General features: G+C 37.0%; 1 protein-coding gene across 2 annotated transcripts in view; it reads left to right on the top strand.

The window, feature by feature from the left end:
- The window catches only part of AKAP7 (A-kinase anchoring protein 7), an 80,117-nt gene that overhangs the window by 32,104 nt on the left and 23,186 nt on the right, over nucleotides 1-24,827 (top strand). The window lies entirely within an intron of this gene.

Below are 24,827 nucleotides of genomic sequence, written 5' to 3'. Positions count from 1 at the left end.
CATCTCCAGAATCCCGTTCCATTTCTCATCCTAAAATGAGTGTTTAAGATAAGTGAGATGTATCACTCCCCAGAGCTGCTCATCTCTCTGTTGACTTTAAAGACAGACTGTGTGACTAAGTCAGATTAGACACAGTACTTATAGATGATTAAAGCTAAGTGAAATGTCTCTGGTATTGCAGAGAGGTGACCTTACTTGGACTACATTCATGTAGAGAGAGAATTGCAGTGGTACCACAGATTTGAAAATAAGTCTTCAGAATACTGTTAGACTTTAAACAACTTTTTACTGACACCTTGCTAGATTATTACAATGCTAGAAGTCAGAGCTGTGTCTTCCTGCTTTGTCTGAACAGAAATACCACTGTTAGAAGTTAGTGCTGGTTCAGGACTACATGTAGGGCTTTGGTGACGATTTGGTTTTTCCCTTGTGGAGACTTCTTTGTGCTGCAGCATTGTATTAAATACTTAAACATGCCAGGCACCTCACAAATTCTAGTTGTTGTTAATGTTTTGTTTGTGCTTAGGGTCACCTTTTTTAGTTTAGCTAAATTGTTGCCAAAAAAATCAAAAGCAGTTCAGAGGAAAAAAGTATTGGATGTGGCAAAACTATTGCAAAATCCAGATCAGTCAAAATCAAAATTAGATACATTTATACATATTTATTTATCTATAGATTTGTCTTATCATATTTATTACCTTGTGTAATGTATGTCTCATAGTTATGTTTATCTTTGTGTATGTAGCTATATATATAATGTCTTCTGTACGTGTTGGTGCATTTAAATATTATTTATATGCATCCAAATGATTGAGAAGGAGAAATTACGGGATCATTTAACATGGTATAAAATTTTTGATTTGGGTGAAATTGAGGGTCCACTATTTACAAATATTCTTCAGAGTATTCTGGAATATGATTAAGGAATTTGGTATATAACTCATTACAAAAAAAGAATCTGCTTAGTAGTATATTTGGTAGATATGTTTTTCCCAAACAATTGTTTAAATCTGTCTTCTTGAACTTGTCTTGTTACTGACATCTCAGATTGCTAAAATGAGACAGTCTTTCAGCGGCATTTTGAATGTGAGTCCCATTAAATGGTTTACAACAGCAGTCAATCAACCAGTACTCAAAGCAAGAATCAGATGCTTGTTTGGCTTTAACTCAATCCCATTATGGCCATGCGTAAAGAATTTATGTGTCATTTTCACAGTCCAAACAGAACTCTGCTTTGAATTATTTTTACATGAGCAATACATCTGACTTTCTCTAGCAATAGAGAGAATGGATGTCCTTCACTAATATTAGATTAAGAAAGGGCACTGTTATTATCCCCATTTTTCCCACTTCTATATGGATTTAGATGCATCTTGGTGAAATATGTGCATTTAGTTTCTTGGTTTTGTACATGTTAATATGTATTTATTTAAAACCAACAAATGAAGGACAACACTATATTGGAATGGAGTTAAAATTACTTATTTTTTAATTTCAAAGAAGAAGAAATTTTATTTTAATGAATTTAGAAAAATTCCTTTTGATGTGTTTTGAAATGTGATTTGGATGGGTTTTTTTGTAATTATAGGTAGCTAGAACATTAAAATAAGGGACGTAATGTAGTTCTATTAATACATCAAAAATAGTGAATTTTGAAAACTGCTTAATACAGACAAAACACTGTATCCAGGTCTAGTTCTTCCTACATGTACTCAAGCACTTATCTTTTCCTTGAAGTGCACAGAAATTATAGAAACAGAATTTACTTATTACCTAGAGTTTGGTCATGGTTGAGTGTTTTGCATTTAATAAGATGAAAAGACCTGAAAGGGGATCAGAATTAATGTCAGAAATCCAGTCACAATGGAGATTTGCTTACTACCACGTTCTGGCAGTCAGGATGGCCAAATGTATCCTGTGGTGCATCAGGCTCAGCATGGCCAGCCAGGCAAGGGAGGGGATTGTCCCACTCTGCTCTGTACTGGGACAGCCTCATCTCACGTGCTGGAGGCAGTTTTGTGTGCCACAATGTAAAAAAGACATTAAAGTATTAGGGAGTGTCCAAAGGAGGGCAACAAAGATGATGAAAGGCCTTGAGGGGCAGCCATCTGAGGAGCAGCTCAGGTCGCTTGGTCTGTTCAGCCTGGAGAAGAGGAGACTGAGGGGAGACCCCACTGCAGTTACAACTTCCTTGTGAGGGGAAGCAGAGGGGCAGCTACTGATCTCTTCTCTCTAGTGACCAGGGACAGGACTTGGGGAAAAGGCAAAAAGCTGAGGTGAGGGAGGTTGGGTACCAGAAAAGGTTCTTCACCCAGAGAGTGGTTGGGCACCGGAACAGGCTCCCAAGGGAAGTGGTCGCAGCCTGACAGAGTTCAAGAAGCATTTCGACAATGCTCTCAGGTGCATGGTGTGACTCTTGGGCTGTCCTGTACAGGGCCAGGAGTTGGACTTGATGATCTCGATGGGTCCCTTCCAGTTCAGTGTGTTCTATGGTTCTATGGCTAATGTGTCACAACACATATCAGCTGCACATTTATTTTAAAGTGGGGGAACCAAAAGATATTGATATGAATAAAAGGCAGCAGTACAATACTTGCTGAACTGCAGCAGTATACACCGCAGGTAATCAGGCTTGGACAGGGTGTTACAGAGCAGCATCATCTAACTTAAGCAGAGCCTATATCTGCACCAGAAGCTTTCTCTGTCTGTGTGCTAGCCCCACAGGGTATGTGTTCAGGAGTTAAAAATTGATGTCATAGTGATGGTAATGTTGAAGCTTCATCTTCAAAGTAGAGTTCAGTTTGATGTTTAAGGCAAACAAAATAGCAGGGCAACAAAGTGTCCGTCTTTGGGCCACCCATCTTATGGCAGCTGTTATATGCCACCTCAAATCCCAAAGAAGGTCAGTGGCTTTCAATCCGACAAGTGAATGCTGGAATGAGTTGAGCTTTTCAATATATACTCCTTCACCTCAACGATTGGTCAGTTTTTGATATTGTGGTAAAGATGTTCAATAGATCTTCTTATTGTCAGGAGGAGCATTATCTAAATCTTATGTCAAATATATCTTTAGCATTAAGTATGTCACTTAAATATTTTCAGGATCCATTAATGAAGATTTTTGTAGACTCATTTCAAAGAAAATTGGTTTGTTGTATTATAATGTAAAATGAGATAATACACATTAAAGAAAGTTATCACATGCCAACCTGTTTTTTGTGATGTTTCTTCTGAGTGGCTTGTAAGAAGTTTATACATCAGCCTTCTCATGTGCTATCTCTGAGGTGGAGGAACTTCAAGAAGTCTGTTGCTGGGTGGAAACCACCCAGCAGGTTACTGTTACTTTCTGCACAGCCAAAATTCATATTTCTGGAATGTGGACCAACCTGGTGGTTAAAGTACTCTTACAGTCCCCCTTAATCCTTGCAATCTACCAGTAGCAATATGGAAAATAAAATATCAGACTACAAACATCTGGTTTATCTGCATAAAATCATAATCATATGGTAAAAGGTAATGCTTCTTTCTGCTCTAGTAATACCTCAAAGAGATGCCTTTTTAAGTAGCAGAACACCAGTGGGTCGATTTTCTTTTCAGTGGATCTATGTACAAGTTTGGTGTCCAGTCTGACCTTGTCACCAAGGTCATTCTGCAGTCTCTCTGAGATGGGAGACACCTGCAGGAATTTGCTCTTCCGATCCTAAATGGAGTGTCTAAGGCAGGATCTAAACAGGGTCTGTGATAGCCAAGTTGTGAGCATAAGATGCACTGCTTGAGCAGTTGTTAATATTTGTTAATTAGCTTCCTTGCTAATTCCATATATGTGTATATAAACAGATGCAAGTTTTCAACTAAATAGCAAAAAGTTGCATTATATTTGTAATCTTTAAGTTTCTGAGGGAGATCAAGAACATTGTGCACAGAACATCTTACAAAAAAAACTCAATTCTGCCAATTGCTGGTGTTAGGTAGGCTATTTAAACCATTTAAGTAACATTTTTGTTCCTTTAATAAACCTGACTAGGCTTTCATGGTGCAGTTTATGCTTCCACCTTACATTGTACAATGCTAGCCAGGCAGTTGCTCAACACCCATGTCTCAAACAAAGATTAAGATACTTCTGATAATAAGTTTCATATGAGCCCCTCCAGACTGAACACGAGTTTGTCAGCAATAGGTTTGGGAATACTCACATGGAAGAAAGAATTATGGAAGAAAGAACAGAAGAAAGACTCATCTGTACCTGAAACAGAAAATAGATATGATAATGTCACTCTATGAACTCTGAATAATACTGTGAAGAAACAGAAGACTGAAAATAAAGGAATTGGAAACCAATTGATAGTTGGATAGATTGTCAACATCCCTCAGTCTGCTCTTGATAAAAATGCACTTACAGTGTCAAGCAAAAAGTACAGTAGCATTTCACCTTCATCATCAAGGACGAAGATGTTTCAAATACAGTATGCAGTATGAAGTTTTGGCAGTTTGTCTGAAAGCTTTTTATAGTGGCACTATCTTAAGTGAAAAAATATTTCCATTTGTCTCCTGTGGATGCTCTTCTGCTTCTCTGTTTACTGCTGGTTTGACCTCAATGTTGTTGATTTTATTTGTATGGTAATTGAGCATTTTCTCACATTGGGAACAGCAATGGTAAGCAGGTAAATGCTGCTTTAATTGTCCAGATTCTACACCCAGCAAGACTACACATATTATGTGTTGGTTTCTTTTCACCTTCCTTCTTAATTGCATGACAGTGAATCCCTGTCTGTAAAATAATGATACATTCTTTAGTTGTACCTGTTACTTGCCCTTCTTTCCTCTTTGTAATTTCAAAATACCCTTAGGCTTTTTTCTTTCACTTCTTAATTTTCTTTTCTTGATAGTATATTTGTAGCCTAGCTTCTACTTTCTCCACCCTATTAGGTTTTGAGTAACTGTTTTTGAGATTCTTGCATATCTGTGGCACTTCTACCGAATTTTAATTAATTATATGGTAGTCATGGTGCTTCTGGATAAAAATATCTTGAGTGGTTTCCCAGGGGCTGTTTCTTAACATTAGGAATTAGTAATTAAATCACTGTTTGTGTTGAGTTTATCCAGAACTGCTGCAATCTTGTGCATGCAGTGTGCTGAATAAGTATTTGCCTAAATAAAAAGCAACAGGTATTACATGCTAATCAGTAAAGTCTTTCCCTAAAGCACTGTTTCTCAGCTGAGTCATGTGGTGGAATATTGACTTATAAAAATGGTTCTTTTAAACATGGCAGAGAAAAATTCATATATTGGTTATTAACCTAGAAGCCAGGCTCTTTATGGACACTAACTAGAAAGTAGCAATCCAGGGGTTTCTTACACACATCAAATATTTTTTTATTTCCTAATGACAATAGAGTAGTGCCGTATTGATTCCTTTTCACTACTTCTGCATTAAAACTTGATGGATGGGCTCTAGCAATGTATCTCATCTTGTATTGCTACACTGGGCAGTTGCTTCTGTATTTGTTAATTTTCTGCTATTGATCACTAGTATCACATTTTTCATAATGAGATAGTGTTTTTGTATTAGTTTTGTAATAGCAGTTATGACCTAAAAGCTGTACGGTTACTTACTGTGTCTGGATAAGGAGAAGAAGCTAATTAAGAGGGAGGTAATCGAAATGATTTGAAAACTGAAGTTTTCATTTCAGAATAATATTTAATTGTTCTGAGGAAAATCCTAATATTTGAGCTTTAATGTTGGCAAGTATATGGCAAACTTTTCATGAGACTATGACAGGGAGCTTCAAAGGCAGGAACATGATTAGAATTCAATCATTCATCTCCTAGTACTGAAAACAGGCAAAAAACCTTCTCATCACTTTCTGTGATAATGAGATTTATTTTTTGTATTTGATTATGAGATTTACTTTATTGTACAGGATCATTTTTGCTACACTCTTTCTAAAATATCATAATGCAATTCTGTTCAAAAGACTATTTTCCTTTGTTTTTCAACAAAAGAGTATTTGAAGTAGTGACGTGTTTTTATGCCAGAGCTGTTATCTGTTGCAGACATCTTTTCACTAAAAATCCTTTCTTTAGGATTTTTCTTTCTGGGAAGCTAAGAGACCTCAGACACAGAATGTAAACAATGGTTGTCTGCTGCTGTAGAATGCAACAGGTGCACCTGTGATTGGCCCATTTTAGATGTTTATAATTAATGGCCAATCAAAGATCGAGCTACCTCAGACAGAGTCTGAGAGAGCTGCCTTTGTTATCATTCTTTTCTTTTCTATTCTTAGCTTAGCTACCTTCTGAGGAAACTTTTCCCTTCCTTTTTTTTTAGTATAGTTGTAATGTAATATATATATATCATAAAATAATAAATCAAGCCTTCTTATCATGAAGTCAACATTCTCGTCTCTTCCTTCACCTGAAAACCCCTGTGACCATAGTCACAGTTATCAGTAGTTGAAAATAAGTCAAAATAAGTTTTGCCAAAATGGTTTTCAAAAATATGTTCAAACAATGGGATTAAACTGATAAAGTAAATCTAACAGGAGAGCACAAGGTCTTACTTGACGTCAGTAAGATTGTGATTCATAGCTGAAAATTTAGTTGAGTATATGAAAAAGGCAGAATTGACTTTTCACAACAGAACATAGTGTGCTATAAAAAAATAATTTAATAACATCCAGCAGGTTTTTAGTGTCTTAAGTATTAATGCTTTAAAGATATTTTCCTCAGCAGACTTTGGTGTTCAAACAACAAATTTATTTCTAAATTTAATATATTAAAAATACTTTGAAAATGCGTAAAACATTGATTTCAATATTAATTGCAAAAAAGTAAACAGACCACTTAGGTGGTGTGGAGTAAACAAAATATGTAATATTCTTTATTGAACGGATCAGTAAATATATAAAATTCTTTCATTGAATGGATCAGTAGAAGATAATTAATTTATATTCTTAAAATTTTGCTAGCTAGAAAGGTGCTTTTGTTGATACAGATTACTTGTATAGTGTTGACATCAAATAAAAGGTATGTTTGATTTACCATAATCAAATTACTCTCTTTCTGCAATTTCTGAGTCTTTTTCAGTAGTTTGAAGGTCCTTGAATGAAAGGACAACCAGTTTTCTACTGTTCAAATGTCACCATTTTTTAGTTGTTTCTGGTTAGTGTAGAGCTCCAACCCAATGTGAGGCATGGTTCCACAGTCTGTAGGCCTCCTACCTAATCCTTATGAGGTATTCTAAAATAAGATATGGTTGCAGATCGGTAGAGGTCTGTAGCTCAGGGATTATGACAAATGCTGACATAAAAATGCAGGTGTTGGGGAAAAGGGCTTGTTTTGAGTTATACCACAAGATGAATTTCTCTTTCATGACAGTACTCAGCAATTTATCAAAACAGGTATTTCTAGGATAGAAACAATAGTTTTCTTACTCTGACTGTGCATTAAATATTTTTGAGGCCCCTAGTATTTCCAAACATAGATTCTTTTAGTGAAAATAATTTCAAGATAAATTGTGACATATTTTAAAGATGCATTGTTAATGTGGCTTGTACTGTCATTTCATTTCCAGCAAGACCACAATGTGCTGTTTCTCATGGAAGCAGTAGAATCTAAGACAAAGATTACATCAACCACAAGCTAAAACATGACATCATTGTTTTAACGGTAGCCTTCCAAGTTACTTGGTTTTGATCTGTTCTTAAACACAACAGAGAGTGTTGTCAGAGTATCTGCTGAATACATAGTATGTGATCGTCTATTTTTCAATGAAGATAAGATATTTAAGGTCTACATTAATGTTGTAGATAGACCTGAACCACCCATGGCATAAGTTTTGTGGCATTACTCCAGTGTTTGATCTACCTCACTCACTTGTGCTGTGGAAGTGACAGTGAGAACTTGGGATCACGTGGAGATGACAATGCTAAATGCAGCTGTTCTTCCTGCTTCTCAAGTGTGGGTGCCACCACTAGGCTGATGCTATAATCTTTAGCTGTGTACTAATTTCTATACCAGCAGCAGCTCAGGAGGTTTACATGGCCAAAGCTGTGGTATCCAGGTGTAGATTGAACATACAAACATACTGATAATTACCAGGTATACTTATAGACATCTGAAGGTAGGGTTCCAATATTTTAACTTTCTAAACATGTGTACTGTTTATTTTCTGAGACAGTGTGGGTTCACGCTGCTTGCATTCTGGGCAAATATTCGGGGATATGTGGCTGCCAGAGTGCTGAGCTTGTCAGTTTCAGTTGGCAGCACAGATTTCTATTCACCTGAATTTGGATCAGCTATTGGTACAGCAAGGATGTCCTCCCTAGACTGCATGGTTTTACTTTAGGTAAATAGTTTACTTTCTGAAGTCCAAAGACATTACAGTCGACCCATACTTTTAAAAACCTCTGCTGTTACTTCATGTTTTGCAAAGAGCAGGTTTGACTTACAGAATTCTGAGTAGCCATCCATAGCCTAGGGATTATACCGGAAAGTAATTGCTGACTGAAGACTGTTTGAAAAACCTTTTGCCTTTTAAATCATTTATTTAGAGAAGCAGTGAAAATGCCACAAATGAATTTTAATACCTAGGCTGTCATAACTTTTTTTTAAATGTTTAAGATGTTTTGAACCAGAAACCTTAGATACTGAACTTTATTGTTTTAATCAAGAGAACAAACAAAAGCCTTTTTTACACATATAAATGCTCCTAATTAAATGCTTTTGGAAAGTGGGTCAAGCTGAACAGGAACAAAGCACTCTCTTATTCCAAAATAAGAGTGTTCACATATGGAATCATTCAGAAACAGCTCTTAGTACTTTAAAATTCCCAGGCAATGCTAATCTGTCTTATCTTTCAAATGCAGGCAAGCTCTATAGTTTTCCTTCCCCATTCCTATCATATTGCAGATTCAAAACATGTTGGATGTTATAATTTTTCATCACTTGATTAGGTTGTTACACCATGTCTGGAAGAAGGGCAGATTTGTTAGTGTGTCTTTAATATTAGAAATGTTATTTTCACATGAAAGCAAGTAAAAGCAATCATTATTTTGCATGGGATGTACTCTTTCAGATGATTATGTTGAATTCTTTATCATCTTTCTTATTGGTGAATTCAGCTTTCTATACATTGTCATTTCCTTTCCTGATGTCTGCAATATCTCAAATAGCATATCATCCACAATCCAGATTATAGTTACACTATTTCCTTTTTCCAGTTGTCTTGCAGTTAACTAGTCAGAATCTCTCTTTTTATTTTTTTTATTCCCAGAAATATGCAGAATATCTGGTTTAACTTTATTCATATTTCATTACTTGGGCTGGTTTGAATGTACTTAGTGGTTATCTCTAGTCTTGGGATAGCTTTTCTTAATTTCTGAGAACACAAAAGACATGAAGGTATTCTATGTCTCCAAATGGAGTTTGAAATGTTGTAGTACAACTCTTTCTATATAGGCATAAAACTGTATGCATTTCAGAGCAGACCAAAATCTATGATTTGAAATACAGATGTGTAAACCCTAATGTCCTAATTATTTGAGAACTATTGCAAATATTTCCCAGATAAAGAGTCATCTGTATTTTTACTTCTTCTCTGTATCATGGTGCCTTTTATTGGCTTATATGACCAACTTGAACAATGTTGTCATGTTAATTCAGGTGCTTATGAGGAACAAGGACTAAGGTTTTAAGATTTAGTAATTTCTTACTGCTCTTTCTGCATGTTCAGTTTTAAACTCTCCACTTACTTTCAATCCTTTTCTTCACTTCTTTATCTGTTTGGAACTTAAGTAGTACAGGGCCAGTGGTGGTGGGGTTCACCTAATGAGATTCTAAGGAAAAGAAAATTATCTTGGGAGAATATTGGTTTTTGTTAGTAGATTTTAAAGGTGAGAATTATTAAGTAGAGTGCAATAGCTGAATACAAAATTTTTTTGATTGTTTGGATATATTTGAACTATTTAGCATCCCTTTGTTTAGAGGAAGGATCTTGTCTAAATAAGTTGTGCTGCACAAATATGTGGAATTAGTCAGCTGCATATACCTGATAAGTTTCTCTTCTGTACCAGTAGCTACTCTGATTGTTCAACTTTTATTTGAATATTTTTGTCTTTATGGTTTATTTATATAGAGGAAGAATCTGTAAGGGTTTGTGTTTTGTCACATACATACATTTTTTCAATGTCAATTTACATTTGTGCAAATCCAAGTGTGATGGTCTGTCAGTGCAGTTATATTAATAACATTGTACTCATAGGGCAAATACAATAAGAAATCTATAGATCTTCAGACTCTCTTTTAAGGGCTGTTTTCCCAAACAAATTTTGGTCAGTGCTGGCCCACAATCTCTTGCGCTGTGAAGTACAACATGTACTGAATGTATGTTATCTACTAGCTAAAAAGTGCATTTTATAGGTGTATTATGTTGAAAAGTCCTTCTGTTTCTTATTAGAGGAGGGGATTGTTACATATCCTTGTGTATAAATAAAATTTAGAAGTCAAAAAAAGATTTTAGATTAATATCTTTTGTAGGATTTTGTCCCCAAAATGAGATGCCTCCATTTCCAGTTGTGTGGAGTCCAGTATCTCAGAGTAGAGTCAAGAAAGGCTGAACTGAATCCTGCATTAAACAAGGCAGGCATCAACACCTCTTTGTCTTACTTTGATTTCTGAGTTAGGCATCTCACCCAACTGGGATCCAAAACCTCTGCTTATGATACATTGGTACTTAAATCAGGTTTCACATTTTATTTTAAAGAGGAAATACATTTTACATACATAGTTTGCTTGCAAATGAAATTGGACATTTGGATTTTTTCTTCTCTCATCTTGGGAAAATTCAAGCCCCCAAAGACTAGCAAAGCCACAAATGGTAGCTTAGTGTGGAAGCTTAATGATGCAGCAGTGTTCTTCAAGGAGCTTCACCAGAGCAGCAGAGAATTCAGACATCACAGAGTCAAAGAATGAGCCCCACCACTGCCCCAAATCAGACTCTGTAATCCTGTGATTATTTCCTAGAGTGTCTAGTCTTACAGAGGTCACAAGCACAATGCTAAAATGCTCACTGAACTCTTAATCTTTTGACTGATTTAGAAAAGGAGTGTCCAGTTTCTGGATCCTAAGCTCAGGCTGTTCAATCTGAGCCAGTTCTGAACATGACTATTTCTGCCACTGGACAGCAGGAGAATATGTGGGGTTTATTCAGTTTCTGGATGCAGATGCATCACTGCTGGCAAAATGCTCAGTTTGGTGCTTGTCTTTTTTTGGTTTTCATTAGAAACAAATTATCAATATATAGGATTCATACATACATGCATACATATTATATTTATGTCCCTCTGTGTGTGTTTGCATACTTGCATATAGTGCACATGCATGCATGTTTACAGTTAGGTGATGTAAAACACTGCTTTTAAGCAGCTCTTTTCTTGCTGAAATCCTTGCAATCAATTCTGCCACAGCAGTGGGTGATGTTTGTTCTCATGGAGGAAGTTAAAAAAGCACAGCAGAAAAGCATTGAATAAATGTGGGTTTGGACAGTCTTTGTCTATGGGACTTGTATGATACCTTGACATATATCCAAGCTGCTTCCTTCCAGTTGCACAGTAGATGAAACATGTACTATTGCTAGTACATGTTTCATTGAAGTGGTCCTTTTCTTTGGAGACAGTTCAGAGAATCTCATACATGAATGTCCAGCATCTTTTCTGACTGTTGCATGTTGTTATCTTTTGTATATGAGCTTATTTTTCAAGCTATGTTAGCTGTTGAATTCTTATGTAAGAGGTTCCTTAGCACTTAAAAAATTAATGTTTAACATCATAATCAAAATACATAGAAAAGTCCTGTTTTATCAATTAGTATAAAATAGCAATTTTGAAATCAGAACAGATACTGGCAATATTACCAGTGATTTCTCCTCTCTCCAAAAATATTTATCATTGCTAAGGATAAAAACAATGTCCTTTTCCCTTCTCAAGGAGTTGTACAGTACACAGAAATTTTATGGAAATAATCAGAAGGAGAACAAACAAAAGAAACTGCTTTACTTCATCTGATGCCTGCTTACATGAGTAAATTTTGTAAAGAAATACTTTTCAATACATTGAGGTAAAGAGAAAGATTTTGTTATTTCACTTATTTGATTTTGTATCCTCTTGTTCACAGAGCAAATGCAGAATCACATTCCCTTTTTTATGACCTTTATAAATACCACTGTGTCCTTGGAGTATAGAAATATGTGGGAATGCCTACTCAGTTAATTACATTTTACTCAGTTAATATAATAAGTATCTCAGTCTCCCAATTCTTAAATTAGTTTTTAAGAATGAAAATATTTTTCTGAAAATGGCACCGTTTTGTACAAATAGGTAATAGGTGTTCATATATGAAACTAAAATTCCAGAACACACTTCCTTCATATTTATAAATCTTAAATACTGAGATTGGAAGGCAATAAACGTATTTCTAGGTGAAGATACAAGGTCTTTGAGCTGTGATCCTAACTCATTTATTTATGAGAACCTTCCAGTAAATCACTTCTAGCTGTTAGATCACTTTGGACTCCATAGTTTTCTAGGACTTTTGAGATTATGCACTTTCAGAGTTCCATATCTTATATTACGTAGATATCACTTTTATATCTTTTTATAGAGATATGATGGAAAATCACAATGCATAATCTTTGCTTCACTTGTTCTTACTTTACGTTTTTCTTCTTCCAAGTATGCATAACATTCAGATTAACTGTTGCCAGTAATCTCATGTGACCTACAAAGAAACGTATCAATTTATTTAAAAATGCATATCTTTTAAATCTGTAAGCCTATTCTGTTAATGTCTGAGTCTCTTGGGTAAGTCCTGTAATTACATCTACATTATTTTAGTTAGCTCCAATATTTTATCTCATCTGTAATTAGAGGCCAGTGAAAAACTGGCAGAACTATTTGTTTAAATCAAAATTAGGAGGCAGTTGATCTGTAGCAGAAGAATGGCTGGGTTCTAGATTAAGTCTCTGTTAACTTTAGGACAGGACTTGATTCTCTTGTTACTTAGGGGGTTTAGAGAAGAATGTATGAAAGGAATAACAAGAATCTGTGTATGAGTAACCAAAGTGAGTTCACAGTCATCTGAGAAAGCAAAAGCTGGCTGGCATTCCCAGTTCTCCTTTTCTTTCCATTTAGAATGAGTTTTCTGCTTCGGCCTCAGGAAAATCTTGGAGCAGAATAGCGTAAGGAATGAGTCAGTGTTACTGCCTGTCCTGATCCTTTAGCAGAGTCTCTCTGGCACTTCTCTTTGTGATGATAAATCTGGTAGATTCACACATAGGCAGTCATGGCAGTGTAATGCCTTTTAGTTAAAATTACACCAGCAGTTACCCAGCTTTCAAACTGTTGGTGTGTTTGTGATGTGTTGATAGACCATATGCTAAGGGGTCAACTGGAAGTGATAAATGCAGATTATTCACTGCACTTACTGCAGAGATATATTAATAATGAATGCATTTTTTGTGCCTGTTTTTGAGATGAACATTTCAAATTCCATGGTCTTTCCCCCTTTCCTTTCATAGTGTAAATTTAAACAGTGATAAGAAAAAGGCAAAAGGAAAGAAGCAGCTTCTTAAAATTACAGTCAGTAAATGATTGCTGGACTAAATGTTCACAATATTCAAGAATAAGTGAACTAGATCCTGAAATATTTTCCAATTTCCAATTTTTGTCTTTTTTGGAAGGAGTGAGAGCAAAATTTTCCTGAAATAAGTTTTATTTTAACTTGTATACTCAGAAGAGAGCATTAACAGTTTAGCGCATTTGTTGTTTGCAAAAGATTGGTCTTTATTTATCAGTTTTAGCTGAACATAGATTTGAGCTTCACCTGGCATGTGCTGCTTTAAGTAGCATTGTGCATATCAGATGAAAGCCATGGTGCTGCACATTAATCAGATAAAACAATTCAAACAAGAGGGTGGCATGAAGGATCCATACTTGGTTTCTATTTGAAACTCAAGGTAGAGAGCTCTTTGCTGAGGTGAATGGGTTTAGATAGCCCAAAAAGATTACATTCCTGAGGAATCTTACAGATGTGTGGTGCAAGTGTGGGATGGGAATATTTTGCCTGCTGCCAGTGGCCAAAACATGAGCACTGGGGGAGAATTAACTGCTTAGCAGACTAAGCTGCTTTCTCATCTCATTGGCATGGAGGAAACTAGAATTCTCTGGGCATTGACTTTGGCCTGACTCCTTGCCGATTTTAGGAGGAGTCAATCTCTTAAAATTGAGGATTGATTAGGACTGAACATGATCACTGGTCAGAGCATCCTTCTTCCTCCTTGCTCCTTTTACAGACCTTCTTTCCACTGTGGCTGATCTTTTTGAAGGACTGTTGGCTGTGGAAGAAAAGGCTGTATTTAAGAATTTATTCAAATCTAGAACTTAATTTTCTGAAAGGTTTGGAGGTGAAATATGTGATTTCAAAGGAAATCATTAATCCTTTTCTTTCAGAATATTTATTTTCTTTATAATCTGACCAAAGAGATTGGTTAAGCTGTGTTCCATGTACAATTTACTAATGCAAACAGCCCTTGCCACTGCCACATCTTACTCTTGTTTAATTTTTATACAGCACATGAACAGATTTCAGTGAACTAATTAAGGTGCAGACTAGCTGATGACATCAAAACCTTCCTTATTAATTGTGGTTTTTAAATACAAGTTGTACATGGATTCCTTTACTGACTTTATGCTACTTTCCTTTACCCCCGCCTCAATCATTAAAAGCCTTTGATACAGGCTCAAAAACAGATGTAACACAGTAATCAGTATTGGTCCCTATATTTCTGTTCTTTAATTCTAAGCACTTGTTTGCACAGTACCAAATATACCAAATACCTCATTTTCACTGGCATTCAGGAATAATATGGCAAAAAGTTGAAGAATTACATAAAATACAGGGTATTTGTTCTCACTAGAAAGTCAGGGAAAAAACCCCTTTTTCTACTAATTTCCAGAATTTCAAATAGCATCGGGCATCTGTCTATTCAATATTTAATTTTTCCTCAGACTGTAGAAATACATATTTAAGGAGCTTTCTGCGGTTGTACCATCAAGTACTTCTAAAATAAATGAAAAATTTTACAGAAAGGACCGCCTTAAATATTAATTTTTATCTTGACTTGCATTCTTTCCAGAAGTTTAACAAGCAGGGGAAAAGGAACTTTGTAATTTCTCAGAAAATTTACAAATGGGCATCGGAGTACCAGATGTAGGAGATCGGGGAAAAGCTGCAATACTGAGGGGTTGTTGCAACAGGAGTGAGAAGGGGACTGTAATAAGGACCTCCCTGGGCAACCTTATGCCAGCTAAATTTTGGGCACATTCAGTGAGTTATTTATGTATTTAAGTATTCCAAACCCGAGAAGAATTTCAGTAAAGAATGGTAATGAAGAACAAAACGTCAGCAATAAAATACTGAGTAGGGTCAGCGGTGGTAGCAGATTGGATACACAGAACTGTGGTACAGTGTCAGTGCATTTCAGTGACTTTCATGACAGTCTTTGATGGGAAAAAATATTAGTAGTCACAATTAATTGTAATTTCTTTTTTTCCTTTTGGAATAAAGTGTATTCAATTTGCTTGTTCTTAGTGAGAACTCATTTCAGGTTTTTTAACAAGAATTGTTCTTCTAGTCTATGCACAACAGCATTTCAGAAAGAAAATTTTAATGTAATGTGATCAAAAATATATGCTCATTGCAAAAAATATCTTACTGTGCTGTGTGCAGAAATGTAAAAATTTGTCATGTTTGAATGAAGAACAAAGAAACGATGTACAAGAATAGATCTGTTAACTTATTTTTCTTGGTAGCAGGGTTTCCCAGATCTTCAAAATAATAATTTAGAAACACTACATATAATCAGGAAAATAAAATATTCAAAACAACATTTGAAGAAAAAAACGAAGTCCTCTTAAAACAAGGCAAACTGTATAGTGATAATTTGTTGGAAATTAATATTTAGCAATGTAGATGTCAGAACATAGTCATTAAACCCTTGCTACTGCCACATCGTACTCTTGTTTAATTTTTATACACATAGGGAAAACACCTATCATTATTTTGCTATAGTAAATAATCTGAAAGTTAAATGAATCTTTTATATTCTCCTTAAAACTTTGGTGCTCTAACAGTCAGGTTGACTCTCAGTAAACCATCACTGGGCAATAATAGCTGGCTGTAGCTACTGACCACTGCGTAGAATTGAGAGACAGCATGCTAGGAACAGAGCTCTTGTCAAGCTTATTATCTCAGCTGCTCAGTTTCCTTATTTCAGAAGGAAAAATATGTAAGTACCAAAACTTTTCCCTTGACTTATGTTTCAGTTATTTGCACACATGGCATTTAATAATTCATATTAAAATAAGAGAGTCAGGATTTTAAAGGGTGTTTCCCTCACAATAATGAAAGTATCCTTCAGTTTCTGTTCCTCATATTTATTTATATCCTTAATCTTTCTTTTTCACAGAAACAGCAGGAACTACTTGAATATTGAATGAAATGAATTCTTAGGAGGTCTCAGAGGCTTAGGCTTGTAAAATGAGCCTTGGCAAGACCCTGAAGTATGAGGAGGACCTTGCCCTGGTTTTCCACATTGTCATTGTCATGGGACTTATCTACAAGTTTTTATATGTCAAAGGGGATGCATTCTTGTACTGGCAATCCAGTATGAAAGTCCCTCTCACACACATCCTCTCAGTGAGGCCAAATCACTTCAGGAATAGATGGGCTACCTTGGGAGGTATACACTATAGGTGGTCACTCTGCAAAGAAGGGGGCCATGACATTGTTTGTGGTTTGCACCCAGAAGTGCTGTATGGCTTATTCTAAATGTGGTTCTGAATGCTTTCCTGAGGGTAACAACTAGTACTGTTTGCAGATTTGGTCTTGAGCCTTGCCCTCAGGTTGCACTTAAAATAGAAGGCAGGCTCATTGGTGGCTGGCATCCCAGCCTTTCCTGAAAGGTACAGTGTGTTCCAGAAATGGAACTCACAGGAATAGCGATTTGCAGTGAGTAGGAGCAAGATTCTCTCTCTAGAAGGCAGTGTTGTAAAACACATATTAGTGGTGAGAGTTCCCTGGAGGATTTTAATGTGGTTTTAAAAAGCATAGCTCAAATATGCACTCCTGTTTTATAATGCAAATGCCAACTCATTATCTCCTTTTTTTTTCTTTTTTTTTTTTTTATAATGCATATTTCTAGGAATATTCTTAAGATATTGAAAGAAAATAAAATACATTAAATTTAATTTAGGCTCATCATTTAAGCTTTTTCTCCAGAAAAATAGAATTGGAACTGTTTTCAGAAAGACACAATTGAAAAATTGTTAAAATTATACAATGCATTATAAAACAAGTAAGAGTGGGAGCATAGTCTGCACTGTCAAACACAGTAGAAAAATGTTTGCATATTGGCAAGTCCAACAGATCATTTATTTATCCCTGTTATATCTTCTAAATGGAGATTGTAATTCTGATTTGGTAGATGCTCCCAAAACAAAACTTACAGTGATATACTGCCTTCTGCACCTCTGTGTGTGTGTATGTGTGTTTTTATACATAAGCTTGGGAACAGCTTAGGTTCTGAGTGCAGAAATACTTTTAAATTGAAATGCAGATCAGCTTTTCCTCCTCACCCACTTTTTACATAATTTGCACCACAAGCATCATCTAAAAAAAGCTAGGTTCCTTCTGATCAGCTGAACAGTATTCAGGAGCATTAAGAAGGCTGAAATTGCCTCTGCTTAAAATGAATATGTTTTAGTTTCTCTTAGTCCTTATCTGCTGTAAGGAGAGAGACTTTCCAAGATTCAAAACCATAATTTCTGTTCGGGGAGGCTGATAATTCTGTTTGCTGGTGTTGTTTCCACCACTTTGTTTTGGCTAATCTGAACAGCCATCCTTGATAAAGGGTGGTACCTTGCCATTCTTTACCTGGCAAAATTTTACTGCTCTGTTTCAATCCCAAGGTGTCCTTCAGTTTCTCTGCCTCCCAACAAAATATATACCAGTATCTTTTGGGGCCTATTCATTTTTAATTATGCTTTGGCTGTTTAGGCCTTATGTGGCTAGAGTTATTATAATTCTATATCCAGTCACATGTGCCTGATACAGCTGAAAGCTTTGCTGCTCTGCTGTAACTTCTGTCAAAAATGTACTTTGTATATCTCACCAAAATTTCAATAGATGTCCAAACAGAACAAATGGCAGGCCTTGAGCTAGCAAAGCACTGAAAATGTGATCAGACCCACTTTTGTTACTGAATATCATATTTGAAATATTTAAGATGGACCCTTTCCAGCTCTGGAGGTTTCAATGGACTTGATGGTCCCTACCCTCATTCCAGAAGTTAGAATGCATGTAGAATGATGGGGCCAGTGTTAAAAAGCCGGATCCCTCCTTGAATCCTCTGTTTCTTCTTTGTACCCACAGTCGTGCTTTTTATTTTGTTCGTTTTGGCTTAAAAATGGTTTATAGATGGATGAAAGTGGTCTATCACTGATTGTGACTATTCCAGAATTGCTTAATAGATTATTGTCATCCTGACATCCATGGATTGCCAGGACTGCTTAGAAAGTGATCAGTAAGAACTGTGATTATTGCATGTTTTAACAGAAGGATTCTTGGGTTTAAGTACAAGAGTACTTTGTGCTTCTTGATACTGCTTGGTTAAACATACTTGTGGAAAGATGAGAGCACCAGGAGCTCTGTATTCGTTTAGGTGCTATATAGATGTGATATGTGTATATAGAAGGAGATTATGCTTACAGAAAACGTAAAAATATATGTTAATGTTTGTTTTATTACTTGAACATTTTTGATTGTTTGGGTTTTTTCTCTTTTTTAAGTTTTTTTGGTTGAGAATATTTGGGGGGTTTGCCTAAACTGTTGTCTGCCTTGTTTTGATCCTGAACTGAATGGAAGATACTGCTCACTCTTAGAAATACTTTCCCCATGCTTAGATAACTGTCTTCACTTATGCCCTCTAGTATTCATGTTTAATTCATTTATGTTGTAGAATATGGGTCATGTTCTTTTCTTTTTGCTCTGGGTTAGGCTGACAGCATCTCCTCAAGTGAGGCAACTACATAGCTCAAAGGAATTTCATTGAATACAGAATGTAAAAATTGTTATAGTTACTTAAAAAACTTGTATACTGTCCTGATTTTTTATTTCTGCTACTGGAAGATAAAATTCTTTAAACAGTAGATGATCTAATCATTGTTAATAACAGAGTAGTACTGGAAAAGAATAAAAATTACCACCTACCAGCCTTATACATTTAGTTTTTTAATATTATGTAGCTTAAAGGCAATTCTAATTTTATGAAAAAACATGCTTTACTAGTATGCTAAATATATTACACTTGTTCTTCTGAGATAAGCTGATTTATCTCTGTAAAAATAAGAAATATTCATAGGATTTTCCTGTCTGAGATTCTTACTTTTGGGAAAACAAGATATAATTTCTTGAATCAAATAGTAGTCTGAATGTGAAGCAGTAGACATTTTTGTGAAGAACTTCTGCCACTGGTTAAATTATTTGCTTTATGGAAAGCATGTAATATGAACTAGAGCATTTAAAAAGAGCATTTAATGAACTAGAGCATTTAATGGTAGCAGAATTCATACCTTCACCTGTGTGGTAACTGGATTCTTTTCTCATGTAAGTATTAGTCTTTATAATGGAAACAAGAATATTAAAAAAGTGATCTGAGTCTTATGATAAGACTCAGATCATCAATGTGATAAGGTGAAACTTGCATGCTTTAGCATCCTTCATATTAATATCAAATGTTAAGAACCACTGCTGTCACAGGCTGTCTGTAATAGTGCTCAAGTGTCAGTGACTGCAGGTATCACCAAAGGAGATAGCAGGTGCAAGATTAGGGCTTTAAATGGAAGGTAATTGTGGATTTGGTTTCTTCTGATTTATTTTTACTTTCTGAATGTAGAAAAAATTACTTTCAAAAGCAAATTGACTGGAGTCATGAAAGGCTGGTTTTTCAAGTGCACATGGATGATCTCTCAATGAAACACCGTGGTTTTCCTGGATCTCCTGGACAGGAAATTCTGTTGTGGTTTAACCCCAGCCAGCAACTAAGTACCCACACAGCTGCTCACTCACTGCCTGTCCACCCCCACCCATGGTGAGATGGGGAGAAGAAGCAGAAAAAAAATTAAAAGCTGTGGGTTGAGATAGGAACAGTTTAATAACAGAAATAAAGTCATTGTTGATGATGATGATGATAATAATTAATAATAATAATACAAAAGGAGAATAATAAAACCCACTGACAAATGGGTTGTCAGCCTGTTCCCAAGCAGCTATTGGTGCCTCCCAGCCAACTCCCCCTGCTTCAGATACAGGGCACAACATCAGTCTGCAGTATCTCTATGGCCAGTTCAGGTCAGCTGTCCTGGCTGTGCTCCCTCCCAGCTTCTTGTGCACCTGCTCGCTGGTAGAGCATAGGAAACTGAAAAGTCCTTGTCTTAGAGTGAGCACCGCTCAGCAACAACTACAACATCAGTCTGTTACCAACATTGTTCTCATCCTAAATCCAAAACACAGCACTGTACCAGCTACAGGGAAGAAAATGGAACTCTATTCCAGGACAGCGTGCAGACTTTCTACTCTGTAATCCCACAATTTCTATGTACACCTGCATTCCTTCATTACTAGCCAAGTTATAGAAGACCTGTGGGATCATGTTTTGCTTATGTGTATGTATGGGTGTTATCTGCCCATTACAACATTAACTTTAAAAGTTGTTGGCAAATTTCTGGTAAACTAATCAGATGTAGAAATCTTGAAGTATTAAATATCTACATGTTGGCAGAAATACACATCCAGATAGAAGAGAGAGAAATTATATTAATTCCCACAATGAAGCAAAAATTGCAGTATGAGCTTGAGTTTTAAGAGCCACAGGGCATCAGAGAATTTTGCCATTATGAATGGCTGACCATGGGTCAGGCTTCAATACAAGTTTATTGGACACTAGAGAGCTACTTCTCAGCCATGTGTCATGTACATTCCCTGTTGTTTAACAGAACAGCTTGTGCTGACAGCTAACTGCAGCAAAATCTGGGATATTCGCATAGACTTACCCTGCAAAGATGCTTTGATAGTCAATAGCATGATCACCCCAATAATGTTTGATTCCTTTAAATTAAAGGAACCACAGGACAAAATAAGTAGAAAGCTGGGTGGTTTCGGCTCTGGTGAGTGGAAGAATACTTAAACAAAATGCATGTCTTTTCATTTGTTTTTACCGACTGACACAGTTTGGCAGAAGAGACTCAGTTTGCCAAAGCTGTACAGGCTGTGCTCATTTACTGTCCTTTCTCACGGTGTATGCCAAACTTTCACTCTTAGGGGTTTTATCATTTATTTACTTTCAAGTTAATAATGACTGTGTTGAGTAATGTTAGGACTAATACTAATCCTTGTTGGACTGCCTTTGATTCTTTTTTATCTTTAATCACTAACTGATTGCATGTTGTTAGCATTTTATTACCTTAGAAAATCCTAGGTTTAACACATCCACCAGGTGACCTTCATCACCCACGCTTGTAGCACACACCGTGTAGAGAAAGGAGGACTAGTAACTTGGAGTGAAGGTGCTCGGCTCTATTCCTTCTGAAGTCGGCGGCAAATCCCCACCACACCCGGAGCCATGATCCCCGTTGGTTTCTTAGCATCTCAGGCTAGGGCTGCTGTGCCAGCTCCTCCAGCTGCTTGAGCAGCTTTCTTCCTCCTTCCTTCCTTAATCTTGTAACTTCATTTTTCCTTATGAGGGGAAAGAAAGAGAGCCCATATATTAACTATAAATACTAATATATATAGACACAATATGTCCTTAACTATATTTTCTCCCGTTTCTCGGCACTCGGCTGTGGGGCGGAGGGGAGCAGTGGTGGCAGAGGCACTCAGCCCCGCCGGCCGGTGCCGTATTTAAGGCAGCCAGGCGGCTGCCTGTATTTTCTAGCGCCCATCCCTCCCGTAACGTCAGGACGGGAAATCTGTCTTTAAGCAAATTGGATGTCAGGGAGACAGGTGCAGGATGCCAGTGATCCCCTGGCATCCCCCGCAGGCTGGGCTGGGGCTGGGGCTTGGATTTTGACTGGGGCTGGAGCTGGCGCTGGTGCTGGAATTTGGGCTGGGGCTTGGATTTGGGCTGGGGCTGGGGCTGGGGCTGGGGCTGGTGCTGGGCGGGGGCTGGCGGTGCCGTGCCGGGGGCGGGGCCGCCGCTCGGTCCCCGTCTCCCGCTCGCTTCCAGGGCGGAATAAGCAGTTTCTGCACGGACCGCCGCCCGACTTGCAGGCTTTGCTTAAGGTGCAAGCAGAGAGGACGAGGGAGAGGCTGAGGCGGCCGGTGCCATGGGCCAGCTCTGCTGCTTTCCCTTCTCCAGAGGGGAGGAGAAGATCAGTAAGTGCGCGGCGCTGGCTGCCGCCGCCGCGGGGAGGGAGCTGCGGGAGCATTCCTGCGGGGTTTTGCCTTCTGGAAAATTAACTGATTGCTTTTTAGAGAAGGGGTTGAGAAAAATGAAGCAGTATTTTCACCAAGTAGATGAAGATTTCTTTCTAACGGTGATAAGCGATCAGGTCTAATTTTGTCTATGAGCATTCTGTCAGTCCATTTCTGCAAGCAAATGTAGCCGAAGTGAGTATTTTGATTTTCCTTTTTGGCAAGTGCAGTTTAGAGTGAGGGATGAGAAGGTTTTGATGTTGTAAGCATGTGCATCTTGATGGTAAAGCTCATTAGTGAAAGAATGGAGATTTTGTTGATATCAATGTTGACAGATGACAAAGGATTTCCATTTGGGTGTTGGTTGGATGTGTAGTTTTTAGATGACCAAGTGAAGGAACAGTCACACTTTATGTATGGATCTGGTAGTGTCTGGTTTTGCTTTCAGTTGAGTAAATGTAAGTTGAATCAGAGGGAGCAGTTCTGATCTCTTTATCCTTTGGTGTACTGAGTCAAGCTAGTTAATTTGACTGGAATGTTGTTTCTGTTAAATTCTGTGCTGAAAATGATGTTTGTCCTAAATTTGGTTACACAATAAAATATTTACTCTCGACTTCTTGCTCAGTGAAATACTTTCAACCTTTCTCCTAGAAGATGCAGCCAAATTTCTGTCACATTATGTCTGAAATCAGTTTTAAGTAAATTCACATAATTCATTAGCTGTAGGCTAGAAAATCCAGTTTTCTAATCTGGTTTATATTCCATTCTTGTTTCTCAGGAAGCTGTCTAGGCATAAATAAAGTGGGAGTTTGTACCATCAATTAAACAATAAATGTGTCTACCATTAGTGCAAGAATCTAGAAAACAGCCTCAAGAAGATGAGTTGGCAGTTATTTTAAAATGTTTTTCCTTCCCAGGTCATGGTATGAAGGTAAATGTTACAAATCTTGCACTGGGGAAATGACTAGGAACATTTTATATTTTGAAACTATTTTTTCATCTAGCCAGTACAGAATGTCTTTATATGAAGAGCAATAAGTAGCAGATCTCACTTCTAATATAGATTTGGTGAGGACAGACAACAAATACAAATTGAGTCTTTTTAATTGTTCTGTTGACAGAAAACAAGAGAAAAACACTATATTCTGCATCCTGCTTCTCTCAGTCCCTTCACTTCACTGCTTTTTAACTTTTCTTCTGACATCACCTGTCATGCACCAGCTTTCTTTCTGTGTGCTCTTGTGAGTGACTAGAACATACACTCAATATGATGTTTAGCACAGCATGACCTCAAACTACGTGTAATCAAAAAAATCATTCAGGAGATGTTATTATGTATGTGCAAAGTCACAAAGGCTTTTGAAAGATGTCTGCTTTTGGCATGTAGCAACTGAAAGGTGTGGCATAGCCCCTTGAGAATGTGGAAGGGAAGAAATAGATAGTTATAGGATGAGGGGAATCTGAAGCAAGGAGATCTGGCTATGGGTGAGGTAAGAGCTGGTGTCTGAAATGAGGAGAAAAAAGTAGATGTGGCACTGTTTTACCAGTGTTCATGGGGAAGTAACATTACTGAGAGATCTTAAAAAGGGAAAGAGAGAGGAAGTATAGGATAAGCATGGTGAATGTGACTGGTTTTTCCCTTCATTCAGTACTGACTGAAGAAAACAGAGAGAAGGGAAATTGCTTTCCTTTCATCTGGCCTCCCTCCCTCTCTTCTGCCACATCTGTTTCTCCCTCTGTGTGCTGGGAGGAAGCACTGCTGGGCTTCTAGCATGGCCCCAGCCAGAGAGGTGGTTTGAAGCTGGCTACGAGGAACAGGCAGAAGGGAATGTGTCTCACATCCGTTTTTTCTCTTCTTATAATACTATCTTGGTGACCTCTAAACTAATTGTGTTTAGAAATTAACCTAGGCTTTGTATTACTAAATTATCCTGGTTAGGAAACATGCAGGTGCAAATCACAATCATGTGGCTGTGGTACATGAGAAACAAAAAGTACTTTATAAAGGTGCAAGCATGTGCCGTAAACAGCAGCTCACTGTGCTACTTGACTCATTTCATTTGCAGTGAAAATGAAAATGTATGAACTTCATTATGGTTTTCCTATAAGTTTTGTTTTAGCTGAGGTGCCTCAAGTGAACTCAGTTATTGAATTGCTGAAGGTTTGTTCCTTATGCAGTAAGGAAATTTTTTCATTTCATGTAAAGCATAATTTCAACAAGTGTTGTAATTGTATTGTCTGGTACTGTTGCATTGTACATCTTTGTGTTGAGTGAAGTGAAAGCTCAGTGCTTTCATGGTGTG

The sequence above is a fragment of the Molothrus ater genome, chromosome 3 (genome assembly GCF_012460135.2).
Source record: "Molothrus ater isolate BHLD 08-10-18 breed brown headed cowbird chromosome 3, BPBGC_Mater_1.1, whole genome shotgun sequence".
NCBI lineage: Eukaryota > Metazoa > Chordata > Aves > Passeriformes > Icteridae > Molothrus > Molothrus ater.
The sequence above is the reverse complement of the archived record's forward strand: the minus strand, read 5'-3'. Positions and strand labels throughout refer to the sequence as shown.